Source organism: Pygoscelis adeliae, unplaced genomic scaffold, assembly GCF_000699105.1.
Source record: "Pygoscelis adeliae isolate BGI_AS28 unplaced genomic scaffold, ASM69910v1 Scaffold552, whole genome shotgun sequence".
Lineage (NCBI taxonomy): Eukaryota > Metazoa > Chordata > Aves > Sphenisciformes > Spheniscidae > Pygoscelis > Pygoscelis adeliae.
Genome location: NW_008824229.1, coordinates 285,740 through 300,262, shown reverse-complemented (window position 1 = coordinate 300,262; position 14,523 = coordinate 285,740). Strand labels below are relative to the sequence as shown.

At 42.5% G+C, this 14,523-nt stretch overlaps 1 protein-coding gene and 1 pseudogene across 2 annotated transcripts in view; one reads left to right on the top strand and one right to left on the bottom strand.

The window, feature by feature from the left end:
• Nucleotides 1-14,523, top strand: part of LOC103926019 (glypican-5-like) — a 405,545-nt gene that overhangs the window by 336,340 nt on the left and 54,682 nt on the right. The window lies entirely within an intron of this gene.
• LOC103926024 lies at nucleotides 5,643-6,150 on the bottom strand (annotated as a pseudogene).

Sequence of the window (14,523 nt, the reverse complement as noted above, 5' to 3'; positions counted from 1 at the left end):
CTGTGAAATTAGCACTGCACACATACTGACCAAAACCAAGCCTATCACTATGCTATTCTATGTGAGAAAGGGGGCTTATCTCAGAAGCAAGCTTTTTTTTGTATCTTCCATTGCAAAAAGTCATCTGTACTGAGCTGATGTGCTAATCTTTCTTCTCTGTAGTGTAATTCCCAAAGTATTCTAGCCTTTCCCATTTCCTCCAGCAAAACCTTAATCATGATGTATTTTGCTTTTCTGTTAGCCATTAGATGCATAATTGTTCTTCCTTAAATCAAATTAAATTATCCAGCTGATTACCTGCTTCAGCAGATTGTCTGGATCATCTTGCGTATTACCTACCATGAACAGTGTCAACCAAGCGTCCCATCTTTCTGCAGCCCTAAAGTAAGGCACATGCAGTTTCTTCCAGACAAGTATGTTGCAGCTTTTTCAGATTGCCAGTCATTTATTCAAACTCAATATTTTTTAATGACTCCCCTTCAATTTTTTTATTCTCACTCTTGAAGTCATATATTCTTAATGATTGCACAGTTAAACCCATAGAATTTACTTTCTTGTGCATACTGCATAGCTTACAGAGGATGCTCTGCCAGGCAGGTGTTTGAGTACACAAGGAACAATCTCTCTGGAGATTGCAATGCAATTTTCACCATCTTGTGACCTTTTTTAGTGCCTTGTCTGCTCTCTTGCCTAATATTCCTGACCCACCAGTTGAGAAACAGTATCCTGGACAGTTCACACAACCGGTAAACAGAATTTTTCAAGTTTATAGAGCCTCAGGGCATATCCTGTTTGACACTGTTTTCCGTGATCTTTTGCTGCTTGTTATGGAGAGAGCCTTTGATCATGAATGCATATAGTATTCCTCATAAAGAAGTTGGGGTTCTCTGCACTGAAAAACCTTCGATGGATTTAATGTAGTCCCCTTGCCAGTCAGACTTCTACCAACACTCCTCAACTTTTCGCTGAGGCATCACTTTGTTTGCATTCCGTCACTGCCATAACAGATGAGCATTTCAGAAAGCGGTCCGTCATTAAAGCATCCCCTATCACCTTCCCACCATTAGACTTCGTTCATACATTCATTCTCCCTGTGGCTCATCCCCAATGTTTAGGCAATTTCAGTGGGGAAAGTGAGCTTTTATGTGCAAATCTATTGTTTTGAAACAAAAGGGTGATAAGGATCAGTGTAAAGTTTCTCAGGCAGGTGAACCACAGCACAGTAATGCCTGCTTGCATCTTCCAGTCCTGTGCAGGCTGTAGGTAATGGGCTGAATTAAGACATCAGATTCATGCTGTAAGTGAAGAAAGATAAAACAATTGACGAGGGGCAGAGCCCACACAGTGAATATTTTATTTATATGCTACCTGTGCTTGAGCTGAGCAGAACAGATTGGGATTCTCTTTTCTGCCTTACAATTCAAAACCTTACTGTGGCTGTTACTGAGCAATGAGGCAGCACAGAGATAGTGAGCTGGGCCAAATTCATGTCTGGTGTAAGTGGTACTGCCTCTGCTAATTACAGTCGAGTTGCACCAGCTTGTGTTAACTGTGAAGTTCATTTTTCTTCAGTAATTTTCACTGCTTTCTGAAACAACGTTGCTCAGGATCCTTCCCCAGACCTGTTACTTTTATTTTCACTGCCTCTTCCTCCCATGCGCTAACCCATATTTTAAAAACCTTTCCTTCCTCTTCAGGACTTGGTCTACACAGTGAGGCCCCCCTCAAAGCCAAGCTGTCTCACAGTTAGCTCAGTCTGTCATGTGTGGACTGTGCAGAGTGAGTTACACGATGGCTGAGCCACAGTTGAATTTGACCACAAATGTAAACTTCAGTTTTTTCATAGTGCTGATGGGGGCTTCAGGATTTTTATTCTCAGCTTTGCCATAAACAGCCAGACATCAGAGGTCCCAGTAGCATTCCCTGTCCCAGCTCTTGACAGAGGAGAATGCCTGCAGATCCCTCTGCCTGGGATTCAGAATGCTGCTCCTTGTCCCCACACCTAGCAGGGCTGTCACTGCCTCAGGCTCCCACTCAGCTGTCTCTGAAACCTTCCTCTACCTAGCAAAGATCATGGCTCCATTGGCATGATTGACTTGTGCGCCAGGTTCTTGCCTCGGGACTTACAGGTGATATAAACTGCCTAAGAAAACACTTCTTTTTGTATCACATGGGGCTTGTTCGTTGCCTTTTTATAAACTTTTTCTCACATTACGTGGATGGGAAAACGTGCAGTTTCAATTCTTTATTCTGATAAAACATTGCTTTATTTTTTGTGTGTGTGTGAAAGTTTTATTGCGATTCTGAGAGTAGACCTAAGGAAACAGGCAGACAGAAGGAGGCTTTTGCTGAGATCCGAGTGATGCAGCAGGGCCCTGTGCCTGCGTTAGGCACCTGGGTTAGCTAGAGGCTTCACTTGTGTTCTAGTCCCAGAATTTCAGTCTGTGCAAGCGGCAACTCGCGTGTGGTTGTAACACCCTGGGGAAGCAGGGTGTAACCTGGGAAGTGAAGCATCACTGTTCTCTAGTGTAGGTAATGTAGGCTGACTGTGACTTCAGAACAACAGACTTTGTTTTCTGTTCTGGGTGAAGTGTAAAAGCTGATTTTCTTTCTTTACCTAGGGCTTACTTGAAATTTTAGTTAATTTTGTGTTCTGTAGTAATGTATTTACAGTCAGGAATACCTTAGAAAATGCCTGTTCATCTTTGCAAAGTGTTTTGAAAGTTCAATAGAGAACAGAGATTGAGAGACAATCCACGGTGCTATAAAAATACAATCACAAAAGCTATTACAAGGATATAATGTATAAAGACATTCCTTTCATTCACTTATTAATGGAAAGGTTTAGGTTTATGCCTTTGTGCTTTTGCAAGCCACAGACACTATGTTCTCAGCCTAAAGCATGTTTTCATACTTCCACCACCTCTAACTCATCCGCAGCTGAAAAAGCTGAAAAACACCTAAGGAAGGAAAAAGGAGAGGGAAAAAAAATTGTTTGTGATGAGTTCAGTGCTCATATTAAGTCATTGTCAGCTAAAGCAGCCACTCTTACCACTTCCTTTCCTGCAGTCAAATAAGTTTCTGCAAAGGGCAATAGGATGCTTTCTGAACTGCAACTGCAGAGACCTGTTGTGGAGCCCATGATGGGATCTGTCTGTGCAGAACTCACTGCAAGTCCTAGTCCCAAGTCGGCTGATTTTAATTCAGTAGTTTCATTTCACAAGAGTTTTAACCGCAAGGAAGATTAGGTATTATTTGCTCAAGTTTCACCCAAATCCTTCTCCTTGTAGGAACTGCCCTTAGGTAGCAGTAAAAAATGCTCCAACACTGACAAACTGGCACTCAGCTCCTCTCCCAGGTGCAGGATGGACACTGCAAACCCTTTAGCAAAATCCAGACGTGCTAGTCCTGCACGGTGATATTTGTAGTACAAATTCTAATTCTGTTGATGTGTCCGTGATTTGTGCGTTTTCTGGAGTGGGATTCTTCAGCTCCCCTGGTTATTAGCCTGTGCTGGGAAGTGAAGGATTTAGTACTGTGAGGAGCGGTTTCCAGGATTTGGAGCATTCTCACAAATGGTTACATGTGTTCGCTGGTTCTGCATGCTCAGAGATGATACGCTCCAGAAACTGCGTTATGGATCGTTCACGGACCATGTAATGCATTCCGTATGGAGTAAAATAACTTTGTTTTATAAGAGTTGTTTGTTTTAGAAAACATAAATGGCACTAGTTGTGTGGCTTCACAGGAGAACCTTTTCTTGCTTGTATAGGGCAGCCTGTCTTTAACACCACCAACCAACTTCTGCTGTAGTCAGACTATCAGGGTGGTAGTACATTTGGATCACAGACAGGGCTGTGCATGGAGTTTCTTTTGAGCTGCAAGCAACATCACCATGGTCGAGGATTTCTACATGTTGAAAACAGTGAAATCCATTAATGCACAACATGAAGGTTATTTATACATTTACTGTTTATGGTGATGTGCTTGGGGAAGAGAGAAAGCCTGTGTTCAGTGTTGAGAACATTCTATTTATAATTTTAATTCCTTGCTAAAGGTTTATGTGCCCAACTGTACGAGAACGATGAATGTCAATTCCTTTGCACAAGAAGCAGTTTAGTTTCCTCTCTTTGCCTGGTGTATTTATTAAGTCAAATTTGTGCGTATTCCAGTAGTATTAAATTCATCTATTTGCAACAGGAAAATTCATCCATATTCTAAAAATACTTAAGTAGTTCTATTTTATTCTGTTATTTTAGTAGATAAGATTGCTTCCTATCAGCAAGAATTCAAGAAGTAGCCCAGCTTAGAGTAGGTTGCCCTCATAAATTATATCCTCCTAGGAGGAAGAGCAAATCAGAAATCATAAAAGAGCTTTAGCTAGGGAAAAGGCTAATAATGTCACTAACCTCATGATTTGAAGTATGGAAATTGTCTTACAATGTGAAATTCATTATGTTTAACATTCATGATACTGTGGGACTGTTTAATGAGAAACAATATAATTGATTTTCTATAACGAGCCATCTACCAAAAACTATTTAGGGGAAAATTGTCTGTTGGCCATTTAAAGAATTTTTTTAAACACAATTTTGTGTGCTATTCAAAATAAGGAACTTAACCTCAGATTTTTTTAAAAGATATATAAAAAATTAGCTGGTATTGTAAGTAAATGTGTCATTGTGGAAAGTCAAAGCAGATGTCTTAATGTTGGCAGCTCTCTAAATTTCAAACTTTACATCAGAAGCTGGAACACCTCCCCCCCCAGTCAAAATAAGTGTTATTTGAATTAAAATCACATTGTATTTTTTCATGGTGATTTCATTTATAGTAGTGTTCAGTCCCTCTGTGTTTATGAATGCAATGTCCGTGCAATGGATCAGTGTAAAAAGGGCCTCTGCCCCACTGGCACTGCTGTGCCTTGTGTTGCAGAGTATCAGTTATGGAGTGCACCAGCGAAGGGAGTATCAGCGTATGTGCAGTGATTGGCACACATTTGTCAAATACCTGAAATTCTCACTTGTGTGTCTGTGAACAGTGAAATGCTTCAGCTGCGTGTGTGGCAAACCTGGAGGCCCTTGGGAAAAGGAGCTTTCTTGGGGTGACACTCAGTCCTGTGTGTTCACAGGTGGGGTGACGGGTTGACGGTTGGACTCGATGATCTTGGAGGTCTCTTCCAACCTTAATGATTCTATGATTCTATGATTCACTGGGTGAAGATAGGATCAACAGTGAAAAAAGCACTTAGATGCCCATACCAATTTCTGCTTTAAACTGTTTTAGAGCTGCTGTTAATAACACTACTGCACATCCAGTGGTTCCACATGTCAAGATTCAGCTATCACGCACATGTCTCCATGAAACTACTCCTAAATTTGGGTAGTTATTCCTAAACCAGTTCTCAATCTACAAAACTTACTGGAATCATAGAATATCTCGAGTTGGAAGGGACCAATAAGTATCATTGAGTCCAACTCCCTGCTCCTCACAGGAGCATAACTACATAACTTCACATAACTGTAAAAGATTTCAGTTTGCTTTTAAATAATCTTAAACTTTTAATTATGACAATAAATAGGAGCAATCAATGCAGTATTAAGAAACTGTGCAGAGCAAGTAGATATGAAAGCTGAATGATCTGCTGAATCTCTTATGACCCAAGGCTTCAGATTTCAGTTTTTGGCAGTGGATTCCAACAAGTCTTTTGCTTCATTTATTTTTGTTGCTAAGTAAGGTGATCGACCTTTATCAGGATGATTCAAAATCATGATCCTTCTGTGGGCTGTTCTGACTTTGGCCTTGCCAGCAGCTGGACTTACACATAAAATAAGACTAGCTTCTCGCCTACTCATTTTCTGTTCAAATCCTCCTTTATAGTATGATGAAAGAGTAGAAGTTGAAATCCTCTTTGCTGTCACTGTAATTGCTTGCTCCAATGGTTTCCAAAGGTGGAAAGCATAACGACCTGCAAATGCAACAGTTGCAACACCAAGTCCAGCTGCTATTATAGTTTCTGGCCAGCCCTCAGTCCAGCTTGGCTTTGCCCTTGCTGGCGCCCACAGGGACCCTGGCGTACTCGGCATAGCGCAGGCCCTTGGAGGAGGCTGCAGCTCCTTCTGTGATGGAGGGGGGAAGGGAAAGCGCCACAGGTCATCCGGAGGGACAAACCACTTGGAAGGACTGCCACTTGGAAAGACCTAGTACCCAAACTATACAAAGGGCATGAGCCTGGAGACCTCTTAGCAGAGTCTAAGAGTTTCCATTACCTTGACCCAACATGCTAGATGCTGTGCACAGAGCAGAAAGCTTTTCCTACCCTACAGAACAAGTAAAGTGCATACCGAGAAGGCAGAGGGACTGTAATAAGGCTAGCAGACTTCAGTAGAGCTTTTTAGTACACATTAAGATACTTTATAGGCATTTTGGTTTGCCATTTGATATTGATGAATAATCCTGTAGTAGTCATTAGTAAAGGAAGGGCTCCATACAGAGATGATGGCCCTCTGACACCTCACTCCTGTTCATGCTACCACTTACAGATCCAAGGAGACGCATTTTTTTCCACCAAAACAATTCTGAAGTTTGGGTAAGATCTGCCTCCAATAGACTGGAACCTCACTACCTTAGACTTCTTTAAAAATTCATACATTCTAAGATAAATACTCCTGTTTATTGATTAATTTTGGAAGTGTATACTAAATACCTCTATAATGCAGTGGTTTTGTTCCATTATGTTTCATTCATTTGCTGAATTCCATGTTTTATTGCTGCTGAAGTTAGCTGAAAGTGAATCCTATGAATATCTTTTTGCACCAAGTTCCTTGAACTCTGTTGCTGGCCAGCTAACATCTGGAGGGCCACTAAAACCAGGGGGAGGTTTAGATTGGACATGAGGAAAAAATTCTTTACTGAGAGTGGTTAAACATTGGAACAGGCTGCCCAGGGAAGTGGTTGAGTCACCATCCCTGGAGGTATTGAAAAGATGTGTAGATGAGGCGCTTAGGGACATGGTTTAGTGGGCATGGTGGTGTTGGGTTGACGGTTGGACTCGATGATCTTAGAGGTCTCTTCCAACCTTAATGATTCTGTGATTCTAAAAAAAGTTAGAAAAAATACTACTTGAAACACCCTCAAATAACTTCAGGCGTTGCCCCAATAGTCTCTGAAATATTGCCCATCCAGGCTGGCTTCTCTCACTGGCACTGTGCAACCCTGTCATACCACTATATAGGCAGCATAAAGGAGGAATTCAGCAAAATTGTGTTTCTGAAGGAAATTCTCAGTGTACCAGCCACTAGCACTCTCAAATACTGTAGTTTTTACGCAGCCATATTCAGCAGTGGCCTTGTGATTATACTGAAATAAAATGTTCTGGTTAAATTGTTTCGTCTTTGAAATCGTCCACAACTGAAAACCCTAGGGTGAAAATGAGCATATAATTTTCTCGCTATTTTAAACCACGTAAGCACCAAGAAAAATAGTATGATTCATTTATTTTGGAGTATGTTGATTAACTAGCAATTAAAGCTTTATAGTATTTTCTTTATGGAACAACAAAGGCCAGTTTAAGGCTTTTACTTTAGTTTCGGCTCATTGGATGGGCTTCATACCTGGTACAGACAGATAAACGCTCTGAAAGCGTATGAAGTACCTGCATGCAGCTGAACACGGCCCACTTAGCTCAAAAATATGATGGGTGTTCACAGAAGGAACTTTCTTTCATTCACAGCATCTGGTTCCATTACATTCAGCCCAATCAAGCCATGAAATTGAAATTAAATTACTTTTGATGGTGGTAATATTATAAGAATGTAAGCAAGATTGGGGGAAGGGAGATATCTGCCTGGCAGAAGAGGCTCTTAGTAAGGACAAGCTGTGTGAAATGCCTTTAAATTGTTTCACATAAATGACTGGATGCATGGGAAGATGAACTTGGAACTATTTGATTTATACAAAGTGCATTTCACCTGCTCTTTAGAATCGAGATTGTGTCTGTGTAACGCAGCATTGTAGCATAACCTCTTCCTGCAAAGGCTCTGATGCCCACTTTCAGGTCTCTTTGGTGGGTGACACGTGAACACCCCCGACCCTGCAGGACCCCCTCCACCACCCCTGCTGTGCTCCCCTGCCCTGCAAATCCTGTTGCCACCCAGTGTTCTCCCAGCTTGTGGACCTAAGCACTGCTGCTGCCCCCTTTGTTGGCTGTCCTGGGGGCAGCAGCATGGAAGGAAGGGCTAGTGGGGGAACAGTCAGCAGGAGGTGTGTGGTGTGAGCTGGGCAGGAGGATGGAGGGAGGTAGGATGGCAAAATGGAGAGAGCGGGAGGGAAAAGATGGGTAAAGAATACGGGCATTATGCAGAACCAGAATAAAATCAGCATCTGGAAATGGGCCATGGTTTCTAGCCTGAGGGCTCTGCCAACTTGTGTGTTGAAGTGTGAGCACGGGGAAGGTGGGGTTTGGGTGTGTGGCTGTTGAGAAACATCAGGTGATAGAGCAGAGTGGTGCAGTGTTGCTTTCTACTTTGAGGTCTATGGTGATTTCTATGCTTGATGAAAAACTTGGTGCAGCTTCTAAGTCTCTATATTTATTTTTGCCACTGTTACAATAATCTTCATTCACTGTGCAGCCATGATTTTCCAATGAAATGTATGCATTGGAAAATGCATAGTAAGGTACATAGTGCAAATGTACTATATACACATTATAGTATAATACACATAATGGTAATGCATTATATAATGTATTTTTATTGTAATATATACATGTAGTATGTACATGTACTGTATACATATTACACAATTATATACACAGCATACATTTTTAAGTGTTAGGGTTTGGAAGGCAGAAGGTGTTCCCATCTCCCTAGGCAGTTAGCCACTGAAAACATCAGGGCTATGGCATGTTTTCAGTGAAGCTGTTGAACTGCTTAGGACAGCTTTCCGAGTCATGTGGAAAGAGAAGCTCTGTTCAGACATAGCTACGCCAAACTCATGTACAAGATAACTGCTGGGAAATGTAGTCGCATTGTTTCCCAGGCTGAGCTTCTACGTCCGCGGGAGGACTGGACTCTGCTTAGGGAAATAGGGATATGCTAAAGGCTACAGAAACACCACTCAGCTTACAGATGTGGCTGCTGTTTCTGCTCTGCAAAACTTGTCATAGCTCTGGGTGACATCTTGGTGCCATGGTTTTCCATCAGTAAAATCATAATGTCCTCCTGTGTCTGAGGGCTTGTTTTCAAGATGTTGGTAATGGGGATCACCAATGAGAATACAGTAGCAAGTCATTGTCCCAAACAGTCTGCTTGGGGTGTCCCAAAACAAAATGGAGAGCTTATGCCCTTCTACCTCCCATGTGCTTGCTGGATGCCAAGCGCCAGTTCATGGCCTGATTCACAGCCCGCTGTGAAAGCAAAGAATCTTTGCCCTGGTGTCAGCGCGTTCCTCCTCTTGTGGCCAAGTTCTTGGCAAGGCACAGGCATCAGTGCAAGCTTGAAATGAATACCTTGCTTGCTTTCTGTTGAAACAAGAGGAAAAATAGAGGATAAAAATACAGAAGTGCTAATAAAGCTATTGTAGCCTTATTCATATATATATCTCTCTCTCTCTCTAAGAGCTTCCAAAAGTTTTTGAGTACTTTGTAACTGCGGAGTTATTTGAAATAGTTGTGTACATCTCCTAGTAATGTTGCTAGAGCTGCTGGCACCCTGCAAAACAGGCAGCTAGACACTGAATGGGTGTTCTTGTTATGTAGGACTAGATAACCACTGTCTTCTGCCTCCTCATAGCTCTTCCAGGTTCAGTTCAGGTACAAAATCAGGTGTCTCTTCACTGCACCTTCTTGCTCCTAGGAAAGAGCAAAGGTCCAGCAGCTGTGCAGGTACCAATGGGGCTCCCAGCACAGAAAGCAAAGACTGCTCATGCCCCTAGCCATTTCCAGGGCTTAGGAAGCATGAGGCCTTGAAACCTTGTCAGCACCAGAAGCGCCCTGCAGATGTCTGACATCCCTCACAGTCCTGACAGCACTGGGCCAGGCTCTGTGCTGGTGTCAAACAGGGTAGCTGAAGGCTGAGCGGTTATACAGCTTGCCCAGGGTACCCAGGCAAATCAGTGCCAGTGGAAGGAAGCACATCTGTGGGCTGCTCCCTCATCTAGTGCTGAGCTTGTTGCAGAGAACAAGTGCTTCATTTGATTTCTCTAAATACCTCATTGCCTCTAATGATAAACTACACTTACCCAGCAGTTTCCCTGGTCCTGAACCAAGCTGCATGCAGCTGTTGTGTTTCCTGTTTATGCTCAGTCACTGAATTAGTCACCTCCACAGATTTTTTTTCTGAACAGTTTCACTGTTGCTTTTTTAACCGGCTTCCTAATTGTCGTGGTTTAACCCCAGCTGGCAATTAAGCACCACACAGCCGCTTGCTCACTCCCCCCCAGCAGTGGGATGGGGGAGAGAATTAAAAGAGTAAAAGTGAGAACACTTGTGGGTTGAGATAAGAACAGTTTAATAATTGAAATAAAATAATATAATAATAAATTGTAATGAAAAGGAAAATAACAAAAAGAAAGAGAAACAAAAGCCAAGAAAGATAAGTGATGCAAATGAAAAACAATTGCTGACCACCAACTGACCGATGCCGAGCCAGTTCCCGAGCAGCGGTCACTGCCCCCTGGCCAACTCCCCCCAGTTTATATACTGGGTATGACGTCACATGGTATGGAATGTCCCTTTGGCCAGTTGGGGTCAGCTGTCCTGGCTGGGCCCCCTCCCAGCTTCTTGTGCACCTCCAGCCTTCTCAGTTGGTAGAGCACGAGAAACTGAAAAGTCCTTGACTAGTGTAAGCACTACTTAGCAACAACTAAAACATCAGTGTGTTATCAACATTGTTCTCACCCTAAATCCAAACCACAGCACTGTACCAGCTACTAGGAAGAAAATTAACTTTATCCCAGCTGAAACCAGGACACTAATATTTCTGTGATTGTAGGGGAAGGATTTATTAAACGTTAATCCATCTAGGCTTACATGTATCCGCCTCAGGTTGGCTGGTGGGCTTGCTGCCATGCAGCTCTCAAGCAAGCCAGCTCCTGCTCGCTCCATCTGCAGTGAGGGTTGGGTTGCTCACCTCAAACCTTGATACTCTTTTTCCTCCCTTCTTCAAAGCGCTGTGGAAGCAAAATACCCATAGATGAAAATGTTGGATATTCTGCCCCTGTGTATGCTTGCCCTCTTGGCGAGTCAGGACTTTATTGAAAATTTTGAAAGTATAATAAATGATGAAGAGATGTCAAGACAGGAGAGGATGGCAGTGTTTCCATGATGTGTTGAGTTTCTCTCTTTGACAAGGTGTGTTGCTGGTTTGGGGGTGGGGTGGCGTGTTGGTGCTTTTTTAAATTTTCCTGAGTGCGTTAGAATACACCATTTATTTTTCTAGGTTAGTGGGTAAAATCCCATGCAAATTGTTCCCCAAAACATACTTGCTTTCCTTGTCCAGGAACAGCATGCCTTTTCATCTCTATATTTAGCCTTCTCATAAACACGGACAGTTCCTAAAAACCAGTGTCTTTCCCTTTACATAGCCAAGTCTGCCAGAAACCAGTCCAGTGAAAGCAATTTCATTTACCACAGCATTTCTATAGCTTTACTATTTTTGGAGGTGTTTTCAAAGGCAAATGCACAGAAAGCAGCAGCCGTTTCAGTCACACATTAAAATCAAGTTCTCTAATGTTAGCTGAGGAATGAATTTTACAACACATCACTTTTACTGTCATACCTGAAATGAGTGATTTAACGGATGACTATAATTTAAATCAAAATATTGCAGGCTTCGTTCAGGAAAAAAAAAGTGAGTGAGATTTAAATGAGAAATAAATCTAGATCAAAACTCTAGACTTTGTTTTCTCATGCTAATTTTCAAAATAATGAACATACTTCATCTTGTTATACACGTTACACAACATTAATGCCCTGAGGCACGGTCCGTTGTGCCAGTGTCGCTTGGCTAGTCCTGACAGGGCTGCCACTTCGTCATCTTCCAGAGCTAATGGGCACCTCGCCAGCGTGGATCTCTGTGTGAATGCAACCCGCTGCCGATGTGTGCGTAATTAAACAGGCCTTTTCCCATGTGAATAAATACCTGTATGGTTACGAAAAGAGACTAGCACAGAGAAGAGATCAACTAATAAGATTGGGAATGACTGGTAAAACAGGGAATATTCTGTGTATGAATAACAGCTGTCCAGAAAAATAGTGGGGACAAGGCATGCTATTCTGAAGGGCTCTCTTGTTACAAAAGGCACCCTGGGAGGGGACACCTCCTTCCTCCTGACTTAAGGAAAAAGTCACCTTCTCGTGCACATTAGCATTTTCCTGGTTCTGTCCGCATCGTGCCAGCAGCAGGCGCATTCCCAGCACCACCTTCACCAGACAGACGTGGATCTGGCAGATCTGCTGTGAGGACTGGGCAGCTTCACAGCCAGCTGAGGTGCTTTGTACAGTTACCCACTGCTTCACCAGCAGTTACGATTTACATTCCTTGTTGTTTCAAAGTGTATTGCTGTGAGTAGCAAACTACCTAGTCATTCCCTAGGCCTCCCACTTACAAGACATACAAAAGCACAAGGGAATACCCTGAGTCCCATTCATACGCATAACCTTGAATCCTAAGAACTAACCTGAAACCATATTCCACAATGAGTTACATGCAAGTGTTGTGCTAACTTTTATTTTTTTTATTTATGGGTTTTAACAAATAACGTGTCAGCAAACAGTTGTGTAACTCGTCTGTCATATCATATTTATCCTCAATCAGAGAATATTTTGAAAGAAAGTCATATCAAGTCAAGCTTGTGACAGGGTGTATGAATCTGAGTGAAGCTGAAAGGTCCCAGGGCTGGTGAGTGCCTGTGGCTGCCAGGCTGCAGTGTGCCATGTGCAAGCAGTAAAATGATGAGGGTGAAAATAAGGTGCATATGAAAGTCACGAATCAGATCTGCGTTTTCTCTTCCTGCTACTGTATTCCTTCTGCATTCTCTTGTGATGTATCAGGAAGCCACCTTGGTTTTTATAGGCTTCAGAATTACGGGATGTTTTTTCTTCACATGTACATTTGATGATAGTTAGAGAAAATGAAGATTTCATTAATCACTGAAGTGTGTATTTGTACAAGATGGGACAGTCTTTTAGTCTCTGTTTCTAAGTCTGCTCACGCTGACAAATGAGGCTGAATGCTTCCAGAGGGAAGGACCCAAGTGTCCTAAGGTTTTAGGTGACTTAGGGCTTTTCTGTGTACAAAAATGAACCAGATCCCTACAGCTGAGTTATGTGGATACCCTGTTCCTGAACAGAAGGGAACTTCTCCTGAATAACTGTCTTTGCAAATAGAGCACCCTTTGGGGGAGTTTTTCTGGCACAGCTGTCAGAGGATTCTGTAGTCACCAGGTTGGTGGTTGTAGCTGAGCTCTCCAGTGAGTCTTGTGTCACCTCTCAGCCGGAGAAGGTCCGGTTCTGCAAGGCAATAGGGAATTTTGAGGAATACACAGGCAATCTGTTATTTTTGGACACAATGCTGACTTGGTAGCCTTAGTGGTAACAGATTATTATGCATAGGTATACAGTAGCCTATCCATCTGTTAATTATCTTCCCTGATCCACCGAAACGGTGCAATATTTTTCTCAGTCATATGTAACTCATATATAAGTCATATATTTATGCTGGAAGGGAGCAGGCAATATAAATCATTGCAGTCCTTAGTTTTTTGTTTAGAAGAATGGTTTTCTTTTGTCTTAAGTGCCTTTTCATTTTAATGTGACATAGGTTGAATTCTGACTAGGTTTCCAGAAAGAAAAAACAGGACTCAGTCTGGGGTCTCCAGGCTTTGGCTGGAAAATGTAAATCTCTTTCTTTGTTCCTGAGCAAGAACCAAATGGCAGGGTTATGTGGAAATAGGTACAAAGTTGTCCCAGTTGGTTGTTGCAGGGCAATTAGTTTGGTATCTGGATGCCAGATCTTTTCATGTGCCTAAACATGTGAATTTGCAGCTTCCTTTCAGAAGATGCCGTCCCAGTTGCATATCTGTTCACTGACTCTTGACATGCAAAAGTAATGAATGAGAAAAAATATTTCAGTAATGATTTGGGGGTGATAGGGAGGGAATGGAAAAGTGCTAAGACTCATCTTTTCTCAGCTGTGAAGTTTAATTGTAGTCCTTATTCCCCTCTGGCTCCATCCCAGATGCCACCCTAACATAAAAAGGAGAAAGAAGAAGAGGAGGAGCTAGTTGGGACAGTATCCTGGTTTCAGCTGGGATAGAGTTAATTTCCTTCCTAGTAGCTGGTACAGTGCTGTGGTTTGGATTTAGGGTGAGAACAATGTTGATAACACACCGATGTTTTAGTTGTTGCTGAGTAGTGCTTACACTAGTCAAGGACTTTTCAGCTTCTTGTGCCCTGCCAGCGAGAAGCTGGGAGGGGGCCCAGCCAGGACAGCTGACCCAAACTGGCCACAGGGACATTCCATACCA